General features: G+C 28.5%; 1 long non-coding RNA gene across 1 annotated transcript in view; it reads right to left on the bottom strand.

Annotated features, from left to right (window-relative positions):
• Window positions 1-24,341: 24,341 nt before the first annotated feature.
• The window catches only part of LOC137620137 (uncharacterized), a 30,918-nt gene continuing 28,327 nt past the window's right edge, over window positions 24,342-26,932 (bottom strand). Inside the window, exon 4 of the long non-coding RNA XR_011039989.1 lies at window positions 24,342-24,983. This is a non-coding gene — a long non-coding RNA (uncharacterized lncRNA). The remainder of the gene's footprint in view (window positions 24,984-26,932) is intronic.

Below are 26,932 nucleotides of genomic sequence, written 5' to 3' on the forward strand. Positions count from 1 at the left end.
ATAATAATAATAATAATAATAATAATAATAATAATAATAACAATAATAGTAATAATATTAATAATAATAATTATTGTAATTATAAATATTATTATAATTATTAATACTATTCATTATTATTATTATTATTATTATTATTATTATTATTATTATTATTATTATTATTATTATTATTATTAATTATTATTATAATTTAGAATTACTATTGATAATAATAATAATAATAATAATAATAATAATAATAACTATTATTATTATTACTATTGCTATTATTATTATTATTATTATTATTATTATTATTATTATTATTACTTCTTATTATTTTATTGATTATTATTATTACTAATATCAATTATTACAATTAATTATCTTTAATCATAATAAACACAACAACAACAACAACAACAACAGCAACAAATATAATAATAAAAACAATAATATTATTATCATTATTATTACTACTATCATTATTAAAATTATAACCATTATTATTATTATTATTATTATTATTATTATTATTATTATTATTATTATTATTATTACAATAACTATAATTATTATTATTAATATTATTACTATTATTATTATTATTATTATTATAATTATTATTATCATTATTATTATTATTATCATTATTATTATTGTTGTTGTTTTGATATTGTTATCATTAATTATTATTATAATTAATAATAATTACGATCATTATCATTATTATTTATTGTTAATAATGATTATTATTATTGATAATAATCATAATCATATATAATTATAAATAATTATTTTTTATCAATATAAAGAATTATTATTATTATTATTATTATTATTATTATTATTATTATTATTATTATTATTATTGATAGCCACAATTATTATTTTTGCTGTTGTTGTTGATATTTTCTCTATTATTATTATTATTATTATTATTATTATTATTATTATTATTATTATTATTATTATTATTATTATTATAATAAATAGTATTGATATCATTATTATTATATTATTATAATTATTAATAATCATTATTATCAATAGTTATTATTAATAGTGATATTAATTGTTATAAAAAACTATAATTTCGTTAATAATAGTAGTTTTTATAATTATTAATTATTAAAATTATTCTTATTATTATTAATTATTAACATTTTTCTTATTATTATCAATTATAATTATCATCATTATTATTATTAATCATTATTATCCATAATTGATAGTGATATAAAGAATTATTATTATCAGTATTATTTATTATTACTGATAATCATTATTATTATTATTATTATTATTATTATTATTATTATTATTATTATTATTATTATCATAGTTGTTGTTGTTGTTTTAGGGGTGGTGGTGATGGTTTTTGTTCTAATTATTTATCATTATTATTGACAATTATCACTATTATCATTATAATTTTCATCATAATTATCATTATTGTTATTATGAGCCTATCATTATTTTCATGATTATCATTATTATCATTAATGTTACAAATTCTCAATATTATTCTTCTTATCTATTAATGATAATAATATTACAAAAGTAATAACAACTATAATCAAATTATTATCATTAACAATAATAATAATAAGTATTATTATCAATAATAATTGTTATTGCTAATCATTATTATTTATAATTATTTGTATTATTAATTAGTATTATTAATAATTGTTATTATTATTATTAATGGTAATTATTTTTATTATTAAAAATAATCATTACAATTTTTATTATCATTACCATTGGTAATTAATAAAAGTTATTTTCTGTAATTATAATTAAGATTATTAATACTAATAATGAATTATTATCATTTTTGTTGATAATAATAAATATTACTATTATTACTAATTATAATTAATAATAATTATCATTTATTGTGATGATTACTGATAATACTTATTTTTTATTACTATTTTTATCAAGAATTATTATTATCATTATTATTATTATTATTATTATTATTATTATTATTATTATTATTATTACTAATGTTATTATTATTTTCCTTATTGTTATCATTATTATTTTTATTATTTTTATAATTGGTATTGTTAATTATTATTATTAATAAATAATAATTATTATCATCTTCAATAATTATTATTATTATTGTTAATAATTATTATGAAATAAAATAATTATTATTCATTATTAACATAAATTTAATATTAACATAAAAATTATATTTATCATAAGTATAATTTTAATTATCTTCAATAATAATAATAATTACTACTGTTATTATAGTTGTTGTTGTTTTCAATATTGATTATTGCTACTTTTGACAATTATTAATATTATTTTTATTATCATCATTATTTTTATTAAGTTATCATTAATATTTATCATTATTATTATTTATTATCATCATTAATTAATAACTTTATTCTTTTTATCTATTAATAGGAATATTAATAATAATAATTATCATTATCACTAATTAAAATAATAATAATTATCATTATATTGTTTATTATTATCATTAAAAATAATAACTATTTTAATTAATAATTATTATTGTTATCAATAATCATTAACATCAATAATTATTATTAGTATTGTTTTTTTTTCTTGATTTTCCTTATTATTATTAATCATTATTGTTGTTGTGGTGGTTGTTGTTGTAATTGTTAATAAATATTATTAATTATAATAATTACGATTTTTAATCATTATTATCATCAATCATTAATATTATTGATTGGTATGATTAATAATTATCAATATTAAAAATTATCCTTTTTAAAAATAATAATAATGATAACAATAATGATTATTATTATTAATCATCAATATTATTAATATTGTTTTTATTAATCATTATATTTATCAATAATAAAGGTTATTATTGTTATCATTAATAATAATAATAACAATGATAATGAAAATAATTAATATTTTAATCATGAATATTACCAATTGTTATCATTTTTATTAATAATTATTATTGATTATTAATAATAATCATTATTATCATTATTATCAATTATAATTATTATTATCATTATTAATAAAAACCATTATCATTATAATTATTATTATTATCAAATATAACTAATAAGATAATATCATTTTCAATAATAATCATCATCTTTATTATAATTATTATGAATATTATCGAATATTATAATGATTAATATTATTGATAATAATTATTATTACTAATTATTATTAATCATAATTACTATTTATAATAATATTACTATTATTCTTATTATTGCTAATATTATTATTATTATCAATTATTATCGTTTATAAATATTATCATAATCACCTATTATTATCATTTTTATTTGTTATTATCATTGAAATTAATATTATTTTTTATCATTAATCATTAAAAATAATAAAATTATTATAAAAACAAAAACAATAGCAAATATGTTACTATTATAATTATTATTGTTATTTTATTATCATTGATTATTATTATAATTAATAACAATAATAACTATCATTATCATTTTTATCATTATTAATTATTGTCATCAATAATAATTATTATTGATAATTATCATTATATATATATATCAATATTGATATTTAACATTATTATAAAAAAAATATTAATTATTATTAAGAATTATTTATATTGTTATTATTGTTGTTGCTATTGTTATTTCTAATATCAATTATTATTGTTATTGACAATTATTATTATCATCTACTATTATTATTATTTTTTTTATTTCCCCTTTTATTGTTATTTATAATAATAATAATAATAATAATAATAATAATAATAATAATAATAATAATAATAATAATAATAATAATAATAATAATAATAATAATAATAATAATAATAATAAGAAGAAGAAGAAGAAGAAGAATAAGAATAAGAATAATAATAATAATAATAATAATAATAATAATAATAATAGTAATAACAGTCATAATAATAATGATAATAATAATCATCATTATTAATCATTATTATCAATTATTTCTATTATCAATAACTTTTATTAATAATTATTATCATTAATAAAAAATATCAATAATTATTATTAACTATTATTATTGACAATTATTATTATTGTTGCTGTTGTTTTGGTGGTGGTGGTGGTTCTTATTGTAATTATTTACAATTATTTTTGGTAATTATTACTTTAATATTATCAATATTATTGTTATCATCACTACCATTATTATTTATTATTAATAATAATTATCTATATTATCAATAATTTTTATTTTTATCTATTATTAATAACAATAAACATTATTATTATTATAAATTATTATTAATGATAATAAAAATTATTATTAGTGATTATTATTAATAAATGATAATAATAATTATCATTATTATTGATAATTATTATTATCATTATTGTTATGTTGTTAATTATTATTATAAAAAAATATTTTTATTAATTATAATTATGATTAATAATACATATAACTATTATTATAATTTTTATTATTATCAATATCAACAATAATAATTACTAATTATAATTTTATTATAATTATTATTATTCTTATCTATTATTATTAATAAATATTGTTATTATTAATTATTATTAATGATAATAAATATTAATATTGATAATTATTATTATCATTATAGTTATGTTGTTAATTATTATTATTAATAAAAATATTATTTTTATTAATTATAATAATTAGGATTAATATTACTAATAACTATTATTATCATTTTCATTATTATTATTAACAATATTAATTACTAGCTATAATTTTATTATAATTATTATAATTATGATTATTATAGATAATAATTGTTAATGATTTTTATTATCAAGAATTATTATTTTTATTACAATTACTATTAATAATTAACTATAATAATAGTAATAATATCTATCATACTTATTTTTAATGATCATTATTAATTATCAATTATCGTTCTCGATATTTATCAATATCATCATTATTATCAATTAATAATATAATCAATAATTATTAATATTATTCGTCGTTAATAATAATTATTAACAGTTATTTAGAAAAATTATTATTATCATTAATCATATTACTATTGATTATTATTTTCATTATTATTATGATTATCAATCATTATCATCAATATTATTAATCATTATTATCAATTATCACTATTATTAATGATAATTATTATTACTAATTATCATTATTGATAATCATATATCATTATTATTGTTGTTGTTATTATCATCATTTATTATTATTATTATAATTAATAAGGATTATTATCATGAATTGTCCTTATTGATAGTACTATAATTATTATTAATCATTATGATTAATAATGATTATTATTATCATTATCCATAATAATAATTATTAATATTATTATCATTAATCATTGATATCAATAGTTAATATTTTCATCATTATTATTAATCATTCTTATTATCATTATTATAAATAATTATTAATAATTATCATTGTTCTTAAATATTATTATCATTATTATTATGATTATTTAGCATTATTATTATTATTATTATTATTATTATTTTTATTATTATTATTATTATAATTTTATCAATTATTATCATTATTCTATTTTTATAATTAGTAGTAATATTTCATCATCATCATCATCATTATTAGCATTTTTATTGCCATTAATTTAACTAATAATTATTATTAATTACTATTATTATTATTATTAATATTCATAATTATCATTATTGATTATAATTATTATAATTTTTTAATGTTTATTAATTATTACTATTAATTATTCTTAAATATTATTATTATTAATACTTACTATTTAAAAATTTTAATATCAATAACTACAATTATTATTATCAACTATCATTATTGATAATAATTATTATTATTCATTGTTATTAATATTATAAATTAGTATTAGCTACTATTACTATTGCCATCAATTATGATTAATAATGATTATTATTTTGAATAATTATTATCATCATCATCAATAGTATTATTTCTATCATTAATAATAATTATTATTAATAATTTTTATTATCAATAATAATAATTATCAGTATTGATTATTACTATTATTTCCATTATATATAATTAATAAAAATTAACAATTATTATCATTAATTATTAACATAAATAATAATTATCATTGATTATAATTATCATTATCAATAGTTACTATCATATTATTATCAATCATTACTATACATTATTTTGATCATTATTATTATCATAATTATTGATATTAGTAATTATTATTTATCATTATTAATAGCTATTATTATTAATAATTTTCATTATTAATAATTATTAATATTCTTATTATATATTATAATAATCAATAATATCATTATCATAAAAAGTAATTATTCTCAGTGAAAATTAATTATCATTTTGATTATAAATAATTATTTTATTCATTATTATAATCAATATAGGCATTAATAAAAATTATCATTAATTATTATTATTGTTATTATCAATATTATCATCAATAAATATTATTGAATATAATAATGATTATCATTAATGATAATAATTATTATCATTATTGTCATTAAGAATTATTTTTATCAACAATTATTATTGATTATATTATCATTATTATAATCATTAGTAATCGTTATATCATTATTATTTATTCTTTTTAATCATAATTATTATTATTATCATCATTAATAATAATCATTGTTATTGTTGTTGTTATTACTTTTATTATATCATTACTTTTACCATAATTATTATTATTAATTATTATATTTAACACCAAATTATATTAATGATGATATATAATTATTATTTTCATTATCATTATCATCATCATTAATTATTATCAGTAGTTATTATTTCTATTATTTATAAATATTCTCATTATTAATTATTATCATTATTATAGTCATTATTAAAAATCATCATAATCATCATTGTTATTATTAAGGTTTATCATTAACCATCAGTATTATTGTTTATTAAAAATTATTATCAATAATCATTATTATTAATTATAATCATTATTAACATTGTTTATAATTATCTTATTAAAATTATTGTTATGTATTTATGTTGATAACTACCTATTACAAGAGGTTATATTTGTGTTTACAGATACTTACTACTCATTAAGCATAACTACCCTGTTAAATATCTTGTCTTCTTTTAAACTGTATATCATTATAAGTTAATAATAAGCCCTCATCAAGGACTTATCAAGAACTTACTGAGCTTTTGAAAAATCACCTCCACCCAAAACCCATCCTGATAGCTGAACGTTTCAAGTTTTACAATAGGAAACAACGTCCAGGAGAATGCATCACTGATTATGCAACGGAGCAACGGAAATTGGCGGAAACATGTCAGTTTGGTGCGTTTCAAGAGGAAGTTTTAAGAGACTTGTTTTGTGAAGAATTTTCTTCACTACTCTTCTTCTTCATAGTTTATACGTAGACTTTGTTATTGTTCGTGACGTCACGACAGGGAAAAATGTGAGTAATGTGTCTTTCTTGAGCGAGTGTCCCAAGATTAATACTTTTGTGTTGTTTGTATACATTATTCTACCGTAAGTGTTTAGGTACAGTATTTTAAATCTCTTAATTACAACTCAAGTCTGCTAGTCTAGGAGGTATGATTGTCCACACACGTGAGCCCGACTTGCTAAATTACCTTTTAGTTTCATTTTTATTCTGTATGCCAATTGTTTAGAATTAGGATTATCTTTGCCCCCTGGAGTTGCAAGATTTCTCCTTGTATTCTAAATAAGTGTGTTGCATGAAATTCACAAGGCACAAGGTTTTTGAGCCTGTCCTAAATGAGAGTTGGCATCTCAAGACTAGGCCTACGCACCAAGATACGCTTTTTTTTTTGGAGGGAAGGAGGACGCAGCTGACCTGAACTCGACCTCACAAACATACAGCCACAGGCCACGGTACGAAACGGAGCTGCCCAGTCAGGCTCCAATGTCAACCTCGTGCTCCCACTCTCCATCACTAGCCTGTCCCCTTACATAATAACTAGCCAAGAATACGTCGTAGAAGAGGTCAAGCAAATGACCAGTGTTAGTGCATAACTGCTAATTCTACAGCACGTCGGTTCCAGTCTTGGGGGCTAGTTGGAGAGCTTGGAGGGGGCCGTTGACTCTGCAAATTAAGTACTGTAGGCCTAGTGAGCAAACTGAAGACCGCCACATTTAGGACACGGGCGCCCACAACATATAAAAATCTTGTGAGTTTAACTAATGGCCATTCCCCCTTTAGATAAGTTTCAATTTCTCATAAGTTAAGTTTAGGTATTATTTTGGCATTACATCTTTCGGGCTGCGTGCATGGAAATTAATGTATTCATATTTTTTTTGATCTTGGTAATTGCTTGAGGTCACTGACCACATGTTGGAACCTCACAGCATCCTACCGCACAAATTGTTGATCAGAATGTTTTGACTTATTTATTCTGTCTGAGGTTTAATCCACGTGTTAATTCCGTTTAACGTTTTCAAGTTTTGTTGTAAATTCACTTATTCATTTTATCACATGTAAACTTATAATTGAGTTACTGATATTTTTTTCCAATTTTTAATTTGTTGTGTTAAAATCATCGAGTTATTTCCATTCCTTTTTCTGTAATAAATCATTTGGAATAGATTACACATTTTGGTATCTTTAACCACATTATATGAATTTAGCTAATTTATACTATGGGACGGGTCAGAAGTACCCAAGGTGTTGAAAGTAACCTACTCTAAACAGGTAAGTTGGTATCAGCGAGTGTACGCTCTTTTACTTAGTGCTTTGAAGGTGAAGATCCCCATTTAACTTTACTTTATACTTTTATACTCCACTGTTCCCCCCCTTTTTTTTTTATTTGTCTCTAGTTGCATTAACGTAAGATACCTGTACAGCATCTCACTGGGGTCACTGGGACGGAATCGAAACAGAGCCTTAGAGTGAGATGACTCTAGCCCTGACAAAGCTAGAGTAGGCCATAAATTATTTCAGAATTAACGTGTGGAGTTCTCCGGCCTCTGGACAGTAAAATTACCTCCTTTTGTATTTGAGTGAAAGGTTAGTGAACTATGGCAGTAAAGTATTAGCAGGGCGTCTGTGTCCCGAGAGTAAGTGCTCATTATCCTCCCCTGTTGAGCTTTGGGTAATTGCCGTAGGGAGACTTTCCTGGACTAAGTTCCCACTCAGCCATTCACATAAAAATTCTCCACATGTTTGTTATTGGATTGGCCAACCGCTCAGCACAGAGGAAACTATTAAGTGAACAGGAGCTTGACTTAAAGAAAGCTTTTTCGATTGCGCTAAGTCAGGAAATGGCTGATGAAAACGTCACGAAGATTCAGGGTCAAACTCAGGAGGTAAACAAAGTTGTTGGGCCGACAGCTTCTCTCAAGTGTTATCGTTGCGGGAAGACAAACCATAAGGCTGATGTTTGTTTCCATAAGGATACTGAGTGTAATGGGTGTCATAAAAAAGGACACCTTCGGAGAATGTGCCGAATGGAAAATCACAGCACAGTCAATCGAAATTTGAAATATGGAAGACAAGGAAGGAAACGATCGACGGTCAACAGGGCAGAGGAGGAGACCAGCGGCTCGGAAGAAGAAACTACAGAGTGCAAACTGCAGGATGAATTGGTGCATACATTGAAATACTGTGTTAAGAAAATGAAAGCAAGACACAATAAGGTTCCAGAGATAATAGTGAAAGTTAAATTAAATGGGATACCAATTGATATTGAATTGGACACAGGAGCTTCTGTGTCACTGATCAGTGAAGAGTTCTACGTTAAACATCTGAAAAAAACAGTACTTCAATCCAGTGATATTGTGCTGAAAACCATGACGGGAGAAAAAATAGAAGTTGTCGGTATGTGTTACATAACTATGGAAGTTCATGGACACAGAGTGGAGGAAGTGCCAGTGTATGTGGTACAGGGGAATGGACCTGCCTTATTCGGTAGGGACTGGCTGCATTTTGCTAAATTTGACTGGAAAAAGTAAGCTGTAAATCATTTATATTCTGGTACTCTGAAAACCTCAAAGTTAGACGAACTGTTAAGGAAATATGGTGATGTCTTTGATGGTAAACTGGGTACAGCCAAGAATATAAAGGCTCATATTCGTGTAAGAAAGGATGCAAAACCAATCTTTTATAAAGCGAGGACAGTTCCTTATGCAATCAGGGATGCTGTGAATGCAGAACTTAAAAGACTAGAATTGGAAGGAATTATTGAGAAAGTTGAATATAGTGAGTGGGCGGCACCGATAGTGCCAGTTTCAAAAGACAATGGTTCTATTAGGATCTGTGGTGACTTCAAGGTCACCATAAATCGTTATGTGGAAAACCCTGAACATCCAATGCCAAATCCAGATGAACTTTACCAGCGACTGAACGGTGGAAAAACTTTCTCAAAGGTAGATTTATCACAAGCTTATCAGCAAGTGGAATTAGATGAGGAATCTAGGAAATATGTCACAATCAACACACCACTTGGTTTGTACATATATACCCGTTTACCATATGGTGTCTCAGCAGCACCACAACTTTTTCAGTCTTTAATGGATAAAGTTCTGCAAGGAGTACCTTGTGGATGCAACATAGATGATATTAGTCTTACTGGGAGAACCGAAGCTGAACATTTACACAATCTTGAAAAGGTACTTGAGCGGTTGCACATCAATGGGTTGAAATGTAATTTGTCGAAATGTGAATTTATGAAGCCCTCCTTGAAATATTTGAGTTTCATTGTGGATGAAGAGGGTATCCATATGACGGAGGATGCCATTGCAGCAGTCACGGATGCACCAAGGCCAGAATCAAGGTCTGAAATGCAATCCTTCCTGGGGCTGGTAAACCATTACCGTCGTTATGTGCCAAATCTCTCATCAGTCGCAGCGCCTCTCACTGAATTACTGCATAAAGACAGAAAATGGCATTGGTCAGTAGAGTGTGAAAGAGCTTTTTCCGAGTTCAAAAAAATGCTGACCACTGAAACAGGAGTATTAGTGCACTATGATTTGAGTAAACCTGTGACGTTGGCAGTAGGTGCATCACCCAAAGGACTTGGAGCAGTGCTTTCCCATATCACCAGTAACGGAGAAAGACCAATTGCTTATGCATCAAGGATGTTAACACCCACTGAACGTAACTATTCCCAAATTGAGCGTGAGGGTTTGGCAATCATCTTTGGACTACGGAAGTTTCATCAATATTTATATGGTCGTAAATTCACCCTTATTACAGATAACAAACCACTGTCATACATTCTGGGACCCAGGAAGGGCATTCCAGTCCTTGCAGCTGCAAGAATACAACGCTGGGCTATACAGTTAGCAGCTTATGATTATGACATTGAATTACGTCGTTCAAGTGACAATGGAAATGCTGATGCACTCTCACGGTTGCCTTTACCAGATTGTGACTCCGATGCATCAGATAAGCTTGTAAACTGGACACAAGAAGCAACTGCATTTAACAGGCACCAGGTGAACTCTCTTCCTGTAACTGCAAAATCTGTTGCAAGGGAAACTTTGCATCATGCTGTACTGGCTAGAGCTTTATATTACACAAGAAATGGATGGCCAGACTCTGAGGACGTTGCACAGGAACTGAAACCCTTCCATAGCCGTCAGCGTGAGTTTTCAATCGAAGAGGGATGTCTTCTATGGGGTGCCAGGGTGGTAATACCGTCTAGATATAGAACTCAAATCTTAGAAGAGCTACAGGGTGGTCATCCGGGGATTGTTAGGATGAAGGGATTAGCTCGCTTGCATGTGTGGTGGCCGAATATCGATCAAGATATTGAAAACACTGTGCAAGGGTGCTCGGCTTGTCAGGCTACTCAGCCAATGCCGACTCGTGCTGAGGGTAATCCGTGGAAATGGCCTTCCGGTCCGTGGAAAAGAGTACATGTTGATTTCGCAGGACCATTCCTGGGACAAATGTACCTCATTATGATTGACGCATTTTCAAAATGGCCAGAAGTACACCCAATGAAATCAATTACAACTATGAATACCATCGAGATCATGCGGCGGGTATTTGCTCAGCATGGGGTTTGTGTAGAGCTCGTGTCTGATAATGGAAGACAGTTTGTGGCTGAGGAATTTAAAGAGTTCATGACCCAGAATGGTGTAAAGCATATACTGATACCCGCTTATCACCCAAGCAGTAATGGGCAGGCCGAAAATACAGTAAGAACATTCAAACAAGGAATGAAAAGGGCGATGAGAACATTGCAATCGTGTAATACATCTTTAAATACCAAGTTGTGTCAATTTCTACTGACTTACCGAACTACCCCTCACTGTACAACAAAGCGCACGCCTGCAGAGCTCATGGGTCGGCAGTTGCGCACTCGCCTTGATTTAATACACCCAGATGCATCTCAGAGAATTGAAAGAAAAGCATCAGAGAACGAGAAACCAATGAGGGAACTCGATATAGGGGACGTGGTACTGGTTCGGGATTATCGTCAAAATACCAAGAAGGGCATATGGATTCGAGGAGTTGTGGTTCTTAAATTGGGTCCATGTACATACAATGTACAAGTGGACGGTAACTTAGTATGGAAGAGGCATATTGATCAAATGAGACTGATCTCCAATGATTCTCAAGATAGCAAAAATGAACTCTTAGCACGTGATTTTTCAGAGTTGATCAGCTATCCAGACCCGCCATTACCAAAAGAGTTCATAAATACTCGTGAAGAGTTAGGTGATGAAGTTGCAGGTGCAGAGAAGAATGAAATCCCAAATGTAGAAGAAAAGGAAGCGGCAGCTGCAGAAAAATTATCGGGAAATGAAAATGGTAAACCTTCTGATGACTCACCTGATGGATCGATATCTGAATTACCAAAACTTCGAAGGTCTAGCAGACAAAGTAGACCACCTGATTATTTTAGAATGTAAAATGATTAATAATATTATGCATGTTTTGTATTATTTATTCGAAGCTATGCCACCATTTAATTATTGATTGTTTATCCTTTTATTTGCTTTAATCTTTCATCCTTTTTCGCGAGGGGAAAAGGTGTTATGTATTTATGTTGATAACTACCTATTACAAGAGGTTATATTTGTGTTTACAGATACTTACTACTCATTAAGCATAACTACCCTGTTAACTATCTTGTCTTCTTTTAAACTGTATATCATTATAAGTTAGTCTTAAAAATAAAGTCATTCAGGAAGGATATATCTGAGTTTCGTTTCCATCTAAATATACTTCAATTATAAATATTATTAATTATTCATAATAAATATTTATTATTACTATTATCATTATTAATTATCATTATCAATAATTATTATTATCAATTATCTATAATTACTGTTATCAATTATCATTATTAATAATGATTATCATTATTACTAAAACTAAGATGATAATTATCATTAATTATTCTTTTTAATAATTATTAATAATCATTATCAATTATAATTATTATTTATTAATAATAATTATTATTAATAATAATCATTATTAGCAATTACTATTGTTACTATTATTATTAATCATTATTATTATCATTACTAATAATTATTATTATCATTATTGATAAATATTATTATAGTAATAATTATTATCATAAAAATTATTCTTATTATTATCATTATTAATAAAAATAATTATTCTATTATTATTAATTATCAATCATTATTATAAGAATTATTATCACCATCATTGTTAATAATAATATTACTATTAATTTTCATTATTATTATTATTCAATGTTAATATTAATTATTATTACTATAATTATTATCATTATAATTTTTTATTATAATTAGGCCTATTATTATTACCACTCGTATTGCTAATTAATATTAATAATTATTATCATCATCAATAATAATTATTATCATCATTAATAATAATTAATTACTATTGACAATTTTTATTAATCATTATCATCAATAAATAATATTAATTTAAAAAATTATCATCATCATCATTATTAATGATTATTATTATTGACAATTACTATCTTTATTATTATTATTATCATTATTATTGACAATTGTTATGATCATTAACAATAATCATTAATAGTTACTGTTATTATAATTAATAATGATTATTTATTATTATCGATATTATAATGAATAATTGTTATTTATTATTATTATCAAATATTTTTTATTGATAACTATTTTTATTATTAATCATTATTAACAATTATCTTTCTTATTAATAATCATTTTTATCAAAAATGATGATTATTATTAACCATCATCACTATTAATAAGAGTTATTATTATTGTGATTATTCTTAATATTATTAATAATAAATATCTATTTTAATTATTACTGTTATCAAATATCACAATTATCAATAATTATTTATTTTTCTTAATAATAATAAGAATTATTAATTAATGTTAATAATTATTAGTAATATTACTAGCCTATTATTTTCATTATCATTATTAACTTAATTATCATAATTATAATAATTACTATTATTTTAATTATTATTAATGATAATAATTATTGATATTATTATTATCAATTATCATCATTATTAACCATTATTACTTATTATTATCATTATTAATCATTATTACTTATTATTATCATTAGTAATCATTATTTTTAACAATATTTATTATTATCATTATTAATAATTATTATTACTATTACTATTTATTCTATTATTATTATTATTAATTGTTGTTATTATCATTATCATTTTCATTATTATTATTACTTATAATCAATGATAATAATAATAATAATATAAATAATAAGTATTATCATAATAATTATTAATAGCAATAATAATTTTAGTCATAATAATTATGAAAAATAGTAACAATTATTAATAATAAGAAATAATAATAATTATCAATAATAATAATAAATTGATGAGAAGACTGAATTTATGAATGAATTTTTTGATCGCTTAGAAAGAAAGCTGAACAATACAAATGTGGACGAGAAAAAAAAAAATAAATATCTTGGTAATTTTCCTGCCAGCAAGTTATTTTCACCCATACGATGATACTCTTAGTAAGGCTGAGCAATTTTCATTGCATAAGAAGAGAGCTTTGATAAAGGTAAAGTGCACAGCCATCGATATTCCATTCAAGACAGTTAATCTTAATTTTGTGGCAAGATTTCTTTACACATATTTTTGATCAAAGAAAATATGCTATAACTTAATGCAATGTTACCCTTATATCACTTGCTTTGGAAGAATTAGCTACTTGGCTGTTATTTCTTAAAGGAATTGCAAAGGGAATTAATTCGTTTGCAAATATCCAAATAATCTAACGAGTATCATCCTCATGAACTCGGTTTGGAAGTACAGTAATGCCTCATAACAAAATAATTGGTTCCATAAAGGCTTTCGTAACGTGATTTTTTCATCTCGTGAGTCGCCTTTAACATGTAAAGAGCCTGATTTGCTCTACTACCTACAAAAACACTACATTAAATTATTATAAAAAGGATACTCACCACTAAACAGTACTAAATGTATGACAAGTACTTTACTTGAATCATTCAATAATAATTTAGCCGTTGGTAACCAGTAAAAGAAATGTATAATTAGAGCAAACAGTGAAAGTACAATAACAAAAATGTTGAACCCTACCTTTGGAGTGCGGCGATGTCCAAGAGCAAAGTGCGGGGTGGTATAGGAGGATGACAACGGAAAATGTTAACAAGTGGCAGAAAATGTAAACACTCAACTTTACAAAGAGAGACTTATAAATGAAAAAAAAAACATTAACACCTTATTTTAGGAAATATTAACACTTAACTTTACGATAAACTTATAATCCAATTTATTTTTTTTTTGCCTTTTTCTAATCTTGCTTCTTTTTTTTTTAACTTTACGTTTTCTATTTTCTAAATTCAATTACATACTTTCTTCATCACCGCCACTTTTCTTGCACCGAAGGCCTCTTTTTAAAAAAATTGCTCAAAGAAGCTTGCTTCTGCCTGCCAGCCATATTCTTTCGCGATCCTACTTAACTGCATGCCAGCCTCGTATTTATTATTTCCATCTGTCTCCATAAAAAGCATCATCCTCTTCTTTCCTTGGACATCAGCAACTTTCTTGGGACCGATGGCTAATAAACTAACGTAATATCACACACAATACAGTACAATAATTACAAAAGTGAAATCACAAAAACTAAGTCGTTGCGTATGATACCGCTTCCGAAACGAAAAGAAATAGGAACGCCAGTGGGTAGTTTCATGATGGGTTACAGTACTGTAGATGCTGACCAATAGGAAAGCAGTATTTTATGGTGGTAAGCAGCATTTTAGTAAGGAAATAACCAATGGGAGCGCGGGAGTTTACGGGCTGGCAGCTCGCACCTTACCTCCTTTCCTTGTCCAAAAATTTTTTCGTGATGTGAGTCATAAAATTCTTCGCATCTCGTTTTGCAGAGTGAAAATTTTGTAAGCAGATTCTTTCGTGTCAAGAGGTTTGGCTGTGGTAGAAATTGCACCATAGGTAGCTACTTCACAGATTACAAGGGCAAAACTGATAATCAGGCATTCAATTCTTCACAGGACCCCAATCATTCTTGAAATTCAAGTTATAGAAACAAGAGCCAGGAAACCAAACTTTCAGTTAGAAGTGAAGCTTCAAGTGAAAAGTGTCTTCATTGCTCAAAAACTGGACATAAGAAGGAATATTGTTGGATCAAATATCCTGAGAAACAGCCCAAAACCAAGAATATAAATTGTACGTTTTGCATCAGACGTGAACCTTACAGAGATGATGTTGAATTCATCGTAAAAGGAAACATTAATAATAAACATAATTCTGATATCTTATTAGATACTGGAGCTAGTATTTCAACAATAATTACTAAATTTTGCCCAAAGGGTACAGAGACTGGAAGAAAGATGACTATCATCTTTGAAAAATTAAATTTATACTGAAACATACCCTGTGGTGAATGTACGAACAGGCACAAACTCTCAATGGCGTCATTGACGGTGTATCTGTGAAAAATCTCAAGCAAGATGCTATCCTTTCTGCAATTGATCAAGCTCTCACGAAACATTCAAATGATTGAAGACACTAAGGCTTTCAAGAGGAAACTGAAGACTTTCTTATTACGCGATATGAAACGTCAAATACTCTGAACGAACAAGGTAAAACGACAGTGGAGGTCCTGTAGAGAGTGGGGTTCCCTTGCTGTATGGGACCGGAAAAGCAGCCATCAAAGTAAAAGTAAGTAAGTTTCTTCTTGACCCTCATGATGCTACTGTCACAGTAATACATCTTACAATGAGTGATAAAACTTCAGTTCCTGCTCAACCGCAACCGTTTAAGGTACCTACTGAGAATAATTCTCATACCCCTTCTGCATCAGATATAGCAGGTGACGTCTCTATTCCTACCCCTTCTGCATCAGGTGACGTCTTTATTCCTAACCTTTCAGCATCAGATATAGGTGAAGATCCAAGAACCATCAACGATAGCAGATACCCTCAAGAGTACAAATTTTGCCCTATCTAGTTCCTTGCCTAAGGCAATCACTTTAAATTTTTATAAAATTGAGTCAAAATAGACATTGAATGCAGAAAAATTTCTAATTTACTGGAGTGTAATGAATCCATGTTTATTTCTCCCCCAAGTTGAGTTAGTAATGTACAATGATTTAATATGCAAAGTTCATAAATGTGATCTTTTTCCATATGCAATTTATGTACCGAAGAATCTGATTTACTATTTTCTGAAACATTATCATAACAGTGTAAATTTAAGTTATACGGCAGTGGCTAAAAGTATAAGTAGAAACTTTTATTTCCCTATGTTTAACGAAATACAAGATTATGTGAACAGATGTGATGTATGTCAGTGTGACACAACTAGATTCCATAAACCTGATCCTTTAGATTTGATTGAATTATTATTTGCTCATATTTCTATTGACTTTGTTACACATTTTCAGACTAGTTATTCTGGAAACACTTATTTACTCACCATTGTTGATGTTGCTACATGTTTTACAAATGCCATCCTAGTTAAAATTCTAACAGCTGAAGAATGTCTAGTGAAGGTAGGCAATTTTCATTCTTATAAATATGGATTTCCAAAGCAAATACAACTGATAATGGACATTAGTTTCTGAGTAACTTATTCAAAGATAACTGTAAGGAACATGCCATCAATTTGATTAGTACATCCCCTAAACATCCTTAATCTAATGAGATTTGTGAAAGATTTAATGGAACCTTCTTGGATATGACTAAACATTCCTGTTTAGATGATGCTAAATCATGGGATGATTTAGTTAATAAGCTCTTGTTCACTTATAATAATACAGGTAGATTGAGTACTAGGTTTCGCTTTATGATCTAGTAAATAGCTATCAAGTTGAAGATTTGAATTCAAAAGTGTACTCTCCTATTTTGGATAAAGTAAATGTTGAAGAGTTTGTTGTAAAACTTAGATAAAATAAGATTAAAGAAGATGACAGACATCAAGCACATTCTAATGCAGTCGATTCTCAATTAGCTAACAAAGCTTAACTTGATCCTCAGTCTAAAGCTAGTAAACTTGACATTGGGGATAAAGTTCTCATGAAAACTTTGCCAACTAAAAAATCTAAAGTGAAACTAAGATGGCATGGACCTTACGATGCTGTTGGATGTTCATCTGATGAAAATTACTCAATTTAAATTAATGGTCAAATCAGATCATATCCCACTGATCGCTTAAAATTGTATAATGAACATTCTCAATATAATTCTAACTCAAATGACAATATTCTTTTTCTACCTAATTTAAATAATGCACCAGATGAAGATGCTGATGGTGATAATTCTGCATTGTGTAGTAATATGATCAATAGTATTAGCTATATGCTCATATTTAATTCTGCTGAGAGAATAAAAGTGTTGAAGCATTGTGAAAACACTTCTGTACAAGTAGAGGTGGATAGCTTGCTTGACAATGTAGCTTTCAGATATATTTTCTACCTCTTGGCCCACTACTACTGTACTGATATTTTGACTCACTCTATTCAATTGAATGATTCCACTCTAAAAAATGCTTACTCTACCACAAACATATAAAGATGAATTAAAAACTGAGAGCTTCAAAATGATTGAAAATAATCTCATTGAACACAGTAACTCTGATTATTCCAATCCCTGCATTATCATTCCTAAAAAGCACAAGGAGGAGATAAGAATAGTCATTGACTATATATCTTTCAATAGTAAATTGGTCAAAGATAGAGAACCTATTAGTAACACTCGGTCAATCTTTGCTTGTATCCCTAAATGCAAGTTCTATTCTGTAAGTGATTTGAAAAATGTTTTATCAGATTCCCTTGTCAAGAGAGTCATAAATACACTGCATTCATAAATAAATTTGGATTATTCCAGTTTAAAGTATTACCATTTTGAATATCAAATGGACCAGCTGAATTTTCTAGACTTATGAGAGTTCTCTTCCTTGATCACCCTAACATTTTCACATTTTTAGATGACATTTTCATTGCTACAAAAAATTTTTGAGCACCTGAAGTGTCTAGAGTATGTGTTTAAAATGTTGAGGTCTACTAATCTTTAAGTAAATTTAAAGAAGTCTTATTTTCGTACTGAAGAAATTGACTTTTTAGGTCACACCCTGAGTGAAAACTACATTTCTCCCCAGTTTGAGAAAAGTCACTCCATCCTAGATTTTCATTTACTTGAGTCAAAGAAGAGACTCCAATCACTCCTTGGCTTATGTAATTATCATAGAACCAGTGCAATTTTGCTGATATAACCTGTCAGTTGTATGGTATGGTCAAGAACAACTCTCAAAATAAATCAGTTTGGAACGAGCACTTAATGAAATGCTTCGATAGCCTGAAATTAGCCTAAGTAGTGATATTAAATTGTATCACGTTAACCCCTCATCGTGATACATTGTTCAAACGGATGGATCTTCGTACACCATTGGAGCCATATTAGGTCAAAGACTAGAGATTGATGGCTCTGTTCTACTCATTCAGTGTATTTCAAAGAAATTGAATGATACTCAGATGAGATATAGCTACCTGGAATAAGAAACATTTTGTATCATTTGGGCAATTGCAAAATTTCATATTTATTTGTTAGGTCAAAATTTCATGTTTATTTGTTAGGTCAACATTTTGTATTAGAAACTGATCACCAACCTCTTGCTTATATCAATAAACATTCCCAATCGAAAGATAAGTTGAGAAGGTGGGAGCTCATATTGAATAATTATGACTATGAAATAAATTACACATCAAGAAAGGAAAACATAGTGTCTGATTGTTTATAGAGATTTGTTTAATACACAAGTTGAATGTATATATTGTACGTTACAACTGATTTACTGTTAGCTTTCCTAAATGATATTGAAAATTTCTCTGCCTATTGAAATTTTTTTAATGTTCAATTTCTATGTATCAATTGAATGTTACCATTTATTTACTGTTAGCTTCCTAAATGTTACTGGAAATTTCTCTGATATTTTATTGAAATTTGTTAAAGCTCAATTTTTATGTATACATTGAATGTTGCCATCTATTTCCTGCCAGCTTTCCCAAATATTATTGTAAATTTTTAAAAGCTTGGTGGGGGCATGTAGAGAATTCATAGTTTCAGTTAAATTTACAAACAAAATTATGAAAATGTTAAAGGGAAAGAAAATTTTTGATCTTGCTTGAAATTGTTTATTTTTTATGATTTAATTTCATGGAATTGATTATGAATGTATGATTTTTTAAACGTTAATATTTATAAAATTTAAACAGAAAATCTTAGAAGTTCGAGCTGCAGGTTATTTGCAGTCGTTGACGGTTTTAACAAATTTGAGTTGAAAATGCCTACTGCCCCTACCAGTATTTGTAACATTTTAAGTGCCCTGTACTTGTAAGAATAAAGTTGTCTTAAGTTCAGCATATTTGTGTGTCTGTTGGAAAATAAAAGGACTAGCGCGGGTAAGTGCTTGAATGCCATAACCACTTTCCCAGTATCTGGATAATTGTTAGCCTACCTATTAACTTGGAACCTGGAACTATGGGGAATTGAAAACTGTACAGTGATTCTGCCATAAATTATATAAAATCCACTCGTAATCTACAAGAATTCACTACATAACCTATTTGAGGAAAAAAATCGATATCAACAATGAAATCAACTTTTATCTAATAGTCCATCTGACAAAATGTAAACATCGAGTTTTGGTACAATCTCAGCAACTGATATCTTCCCTTTCTCTGATATTTTGATAATTTCAAAGGTAGTGTTAAGGATGGAAGAAATAACATTTATAATAACATAGTAGAGTATGTTGATTGGTCCTACTTAGACAAAATCTTTCAACATTTAGTGAAGTAGCAGCATTTGGTTGAGGGTACTGCATTTGAAATTTAATTTACCAATGTTGCAAAACAACTTGTACTGATGTCTGTTCCCGAAAAGACAATTCTCCATACACAGCTTTTCCTTCTCTCTCCCAAGAGCCAGAGAGGGCTGTGTAGGAAAAGGAGAGAAGGGCAATGCCCTTCCTACTGGTAGAGCAGGAATTTTTTTTTTTTTTTTTTTTTTTTTTTTTTTTTAAGAAGCTTGTATGTAAGCACCTTTATTGCATATTGATACCTATTCTTGAGGAAGGAATATTCCTGGTATGGATTCTCTATTAAATGCTCTGGCGAATATAGAACTCTAAGTTTATTTACCTTATTGGAGAGCAAATGTGAGCTCTCAGAAGAGGGAGAGTGCAGCTTTTTAGGAAGTCAGGTGAGGGGGCATTGCTGTAGAAGGGAGCACACTAACAGCTGAGGGTGCTTTAAAAGGCACGGATATATGAGGGCAACAAATGCAATCAGAAACAAGCGAAGACAGGAGATTGAGCAAGCGAGCAGATTGGGCTGCACATAGAACATATTGTTGGCAGGTAAGCAAGAGCAGATGAGGATTTGCTTCTGGAGGACCACACAAGAGAAGATGCGGATGTGTGTGAACAAATGAGAGCACACTAAGGCATGTTGCTCTAGGAGTACACGCATAGTAGAGAGCTATTATGGGTATGCGCGAACAGGGGTGGCAGTCTTCTTACAGGAATGCACGAGTGAACAGATGAGGGGGCGTGCATAGTAACAAGTGAGAACAGATAAGGGAACGAGAAAGCATGGTTGCATGCCTATGTATAGCATGTTATCTCGTCTTATACTGGGACTCTTGGGCAACACTGTATCTCCCACGGGGTGAGAAACAGTGGGAGTCACATATGTGCAACTCCAATCCATCGGTCTTATTGGAGTGATTCATCAATAAAGAAGAAAAGATGGGGGAAGCAATTTGCTTCCTATGGCATCGTCAAAAGACAAGTGTGGCAGAGGTGGTGTAACTTGAAGTTCTATCAACAGTGTGCAATGACGTCCAAATTCCTCAGTTATGACGACATCGTTGTCACTAGTCCGCACTCGAGATGGAATAAAAAACAATAGTAATGCTGATAAGCAGAAACAAGAAGTGTATATCAGCTGGTTACACAGATACTGTCAGTCAGCTACAGTTCTCTGGAAAACTATAAAACCTTTCTTCTTCCTCACATACAACAAATTGACAATTACCTAAAAATAAAAATGTAAAAGATTAAAACTGATAGTTGGTTGGCACCAGCAGTAGGTTTGCACTCTTGGGCGACTGAAAACAAAATGGCTCCTCGGTGTGCTGGCTGGGGGCTAGGTTTCTCTGCTAGTAACTACCGACACCACGTTATGAATTTCAACTGCAGAGTTCTAGCCAAGCTAAAAACGTATTCATACTAAGGGACAAACATTTGTATTCAAGTAGGAATGCACTAGATAGCAGGGGAAACCAGAGGTGGGACGAGATCCTTGACCACCAGTAGTAGAGTCCACCTAGAGAACAGGCATCTGGTGATTCCAGGAGGGGAGGGTATAGGTTATGAAAGGATTAATTCACTTAATTATTTGAAGTAAAAAAGCTCGGTATTTGTTTACAAGAGCATGCTCTCCATTTACACCAAAATTATGCAGTCCTGCAGCTTTCCTCTTTGTTTACAGTAATTAGGAGGTTCTCTAAATGCTGGGAAAGCTAAAATACCAAGATCCTGCACAAGGGGGGAGGGGGAGGGGTTGGTTAAGGAGGTACTAAACGACCTGGAACCGACATCGTCAACATAGTCAATCAAAGAGAAGTTTATGACGTCAGCGCACATTTGGTATATATTAAAAATATGTATTAAATTTAACATGGAGTAATTACTCAAAAGTGTCACTACTGTACTTGTGAAATGTATATTTTATATTTGGTAAATATTTGATTATAAATCTTATTAAAGTGTTTTTTTTAAAGAAACTATTTCGAGAATGACTAATTTTCCCAGACGATGTTTTGCTATACTAACGCCATCTATTGAGCACCGCCTAAGGATGCCTGCCAATTTCCAGCCAACGAAAAGTCATATGCTGCAAAAATAGTCATTCTCATAAAAAGTTTGTTTAAAAAAAATTAGATTTATTGTCAAGTATTTACCAAATAAAATATACAATTCACAAATAGTGACACTTTTGAGTAATGGATCCAATTTCAATTTAGTATATAGTTTGAATATATACCAAATGTCCGCTGACGCCACGAACTTCTCTTTTGATTGACTATGTTGACGACGTCAGCTCCAGGTCGTTTAGAACCTCCTCCACCAACCCCTCCCCCCTTGCGCAACATATCTTGCTATTTTGTTTTTCTTCTCAAGCATTTAAAGAACCTACTAGCCTAATTACTGTACAAAAAGAGGAGAGCTGCAGGATTGGGTAATTTTGGAGCAAATGGAGAGCGTGCTCTTGTAAACAAATACCAAAAGCTCATGCTTCAAAATTTTAAGCAATATGACCTGAAGGTCACATTCATAAAAAAAATTTAGTTTTATAACACTGCGCCTCTGTCATAGCCAATGTGGAACTCAGCATTATGAAAGAGGGGTTATATTCAAATAAACATGATATTTAGATATATTTTCAAACAGTTTCAATCAAGTGACTAACAACATGATGAAGGAAACCAATTGTGTCAGCTGATTCGATGGTAGAGAGGTGGTTTCAAGTGTTATTTATGTTACGATGAGCAAGGACATTATTGAAATAATCCTTTTTCTATATAAAAAAAAATCATATGAATTATTTGATCTATACCTCTATTACTTCTAAGAATGCATTTTATACTAATACCCTACTGTAAATAAAACACGCTGTCTTGCCTTAATATTGGAAAATTCAAGATATATGGAATCATTATTACAACTTTTTTTTTCTGAAATAATCTTGAATGTGCCCAAGTTATTTTATAAAAAATAGTTATTAAAATTTCCATGTCGATAATACTGCTCCCTCAACACTCCCTTAGTATAATTGAATAGTGAATATAAGCAGTGGAAATGGATAATAACATAGCTTAACGTTTGTCCTTGTATTTACATTTAATATATATATGTATATAATCTATTTTAATAAAAAATAGATTGCACAAAAATCTTTTCATATTTAGTACAAATGCCGTATAAAGATTCCCATAATACAAACAAGCCTAATTACAATTTCTCTTTCTGAGACCTTAATTTATAGTCCTGTGTTAATACTATATACATTACAGTTCTAATACTTTGAACTACCATCTTGGGAAGAGGTATTAGTGCATTATATTCTTTAGAAAACATTTATTTGTGAACTAAAATGACATGCAAACGGGTGACTGCTTTTTTATGTAAGGCAATAAGTAATCATCAGACCATAATGCACTTATAAAACACTTCACATAGTTAAACCAAATGAAAAACTAGTGCTCAAAGAATAAATACTTCAATTTTCTTTTGAATTGTCATAACTATTAAATATTAATTCATTAGTTTCAACAATTGATACTTTGCACTGACAACCAATTAAATGTTCCTTCATGAACACCGAGTTTGTGACTTGACTAAAAGGTTTCCAAACAGTCTTGTCAGATTAACTTCAGAATATGCATTTAATTTCAAAATTTTCTGTACTTCTGACTGGAGTGTGTTGTATGCTTTTCTCAAAAAGTCATGGCGTATACCTGAAAAAATGTGAAAAATAAAAAAATAAAACTGCAGTCAAGGAACCACAATGATCTTAAATAACAAAGTTACATAGGATTCGTTGATCCAAAAAGAGATGAATATAATAAGATTATACATGATTTGAAGGATAACAAAAAAAGAACAAACAGTTACTACAGTACAAGGAAAGAAAATTTTCTTGTTTGAGAATTTCAAGGGTTAAATTTTTTAAAACATACAGGGCACTTATCATTTTTTCGTTAAGCAATGCATATCAATTAATGTACTATACACTGAAAGAACATATACTATCTAGACAAACTTATAAAACGAGTTGTAAAGGTAAAAACTCTTTTCAACAAACACAACTATTAGTATCAAAGAATAGTTTAAGCTTGGCAAAATCTCGAGTATGCAAATATATTAAACCTTTTCATAGAATACTTCAGTTCATACAATTCAGCTCCAAAGTTACATGGTATTTAGTGAAAGTTAGCAAGAGGAGCTTTTAGCACCTGTTGGGGAAATGGTAATATTACTCTACCATGTAAATGTGTTTGTGGTAGCTTAAGTCCAACTGATTACCGCCTAAAATCCAAAACCCCATATTACCTAAGTTTTAGAACATCTTTTGGCAAAACATCTTAATAGGTTTGCTGGAGGTAATCATCTGTTACCTAATTTGCAATTTGACTTTCGTAAAGGCTTGGAGCACGAGATGATCAATCTATTCTGAAGAAGTGTTTTAATTCTTTCATGGTACCTTGTTTTGAGTATTGTTCTCCTGTCTGGTGTTCAGCCGCTGATTCTCATCCTATTTTTTTGGACAGAAACTTACGGTCTATTAAATTTCTTATTCCTGATCTAGATATTAATCTTTAGCACCGTCGTTCAATTAGTTCATTATGCATGTTGCATAAGATTTTTCATAACTCTGACCATCCTTTACATTCAGATCTCCCTGGACAATTCTATCCTGTTCGTAATACTAGGCAGGCAGTTAATTCTAATAGCCAGGCCTTCTCCATCTTGAGGCTCAATACTACACAGTATTCTAGAAGTTTTATTCCAGCTGTTACCAAGCAGTGAAAAGTTTCTACAAAGGTAGTAAAGCATGTGTTAGGATAGGAAATGAAGTGAGTGATTGGTTTCCAGTGAGAGTGGGGCTGAGACAGGGATGCGTGATGTCGCTGTGGTTGTTTAACTTGTATGTTGATGGAGTGGTGAGAGAGGTGAATGCTCAAGTGCTTGGACGAGGATTAAAACTGGTAGACGAGAATGACCATGAATGGGAGGTAAATCAGTTGTTGTTTGCGGATGATACTGTACTGGTTGCAGACACAGAAGAGAAGCTTGGACTATTAGTGACAGAATTTGGAAGGGTGTGTGAGAGAAGGAAGTTGAGAGTTACCGTGGGTAAGAGTAAGGTTATGAGATGTGCGAGAAGGGAAGGTGGTGCAAGGTTGAATGTCATGTTGAATGGAAAGTTACTTGAGGAGGTGGATCAGTTTAAGTACTTGGGGTCTGTTGTTGCAGCAAATGGTGGAGTGGAAGCAGATGTATGTCAGAGAGTGAATGAAGGTTGCAAAGTGTTGGGGGCAGTTAAGGGAGTAGTAAAAAATAAAGGGGTGGGCATGAATGTAAAGAGAGTTCTAAATGAGAAAGTGATTGTACCAACTGTGATGTATGGATCAGAGTTGTGGGGGATGAAAGTGATGGAGAGACAGAAATTGAATGTGTTTGAGATGAAGTGTCTAAGGAGTATGGCTGGTGTATCTCGAGTAGATAGGGTTAGGAACGAAGTGGTGAGGGTGAGAACGGGTGTAAGAAATGAGTTAGCAGCTAGAGTGGATATGAATGTGTTGAGGTGGTTTGGCCATGTTGAGAGAATGGAAAATGGCTGCCTGCTAAGGAAGGTGATGAATGCAAGAGTTGATGGGAGAAGTACAAGAGGAAGGCCAAGGTT

This window comes from Palaemon carinicauda, chromosome 26 (assembly GCF_036898095.1).
Source record: "Palaemon carinicauda isolate YSFRI2023 chromosome 26, ASM3689809v2, whole genome shotgun sequence".
NCBI lineage: Eukaryota > Metazoa > Arthropoda > Malacostraca > Decapoda > Palaemonidae > Palaemon > Palaemon carinicauda.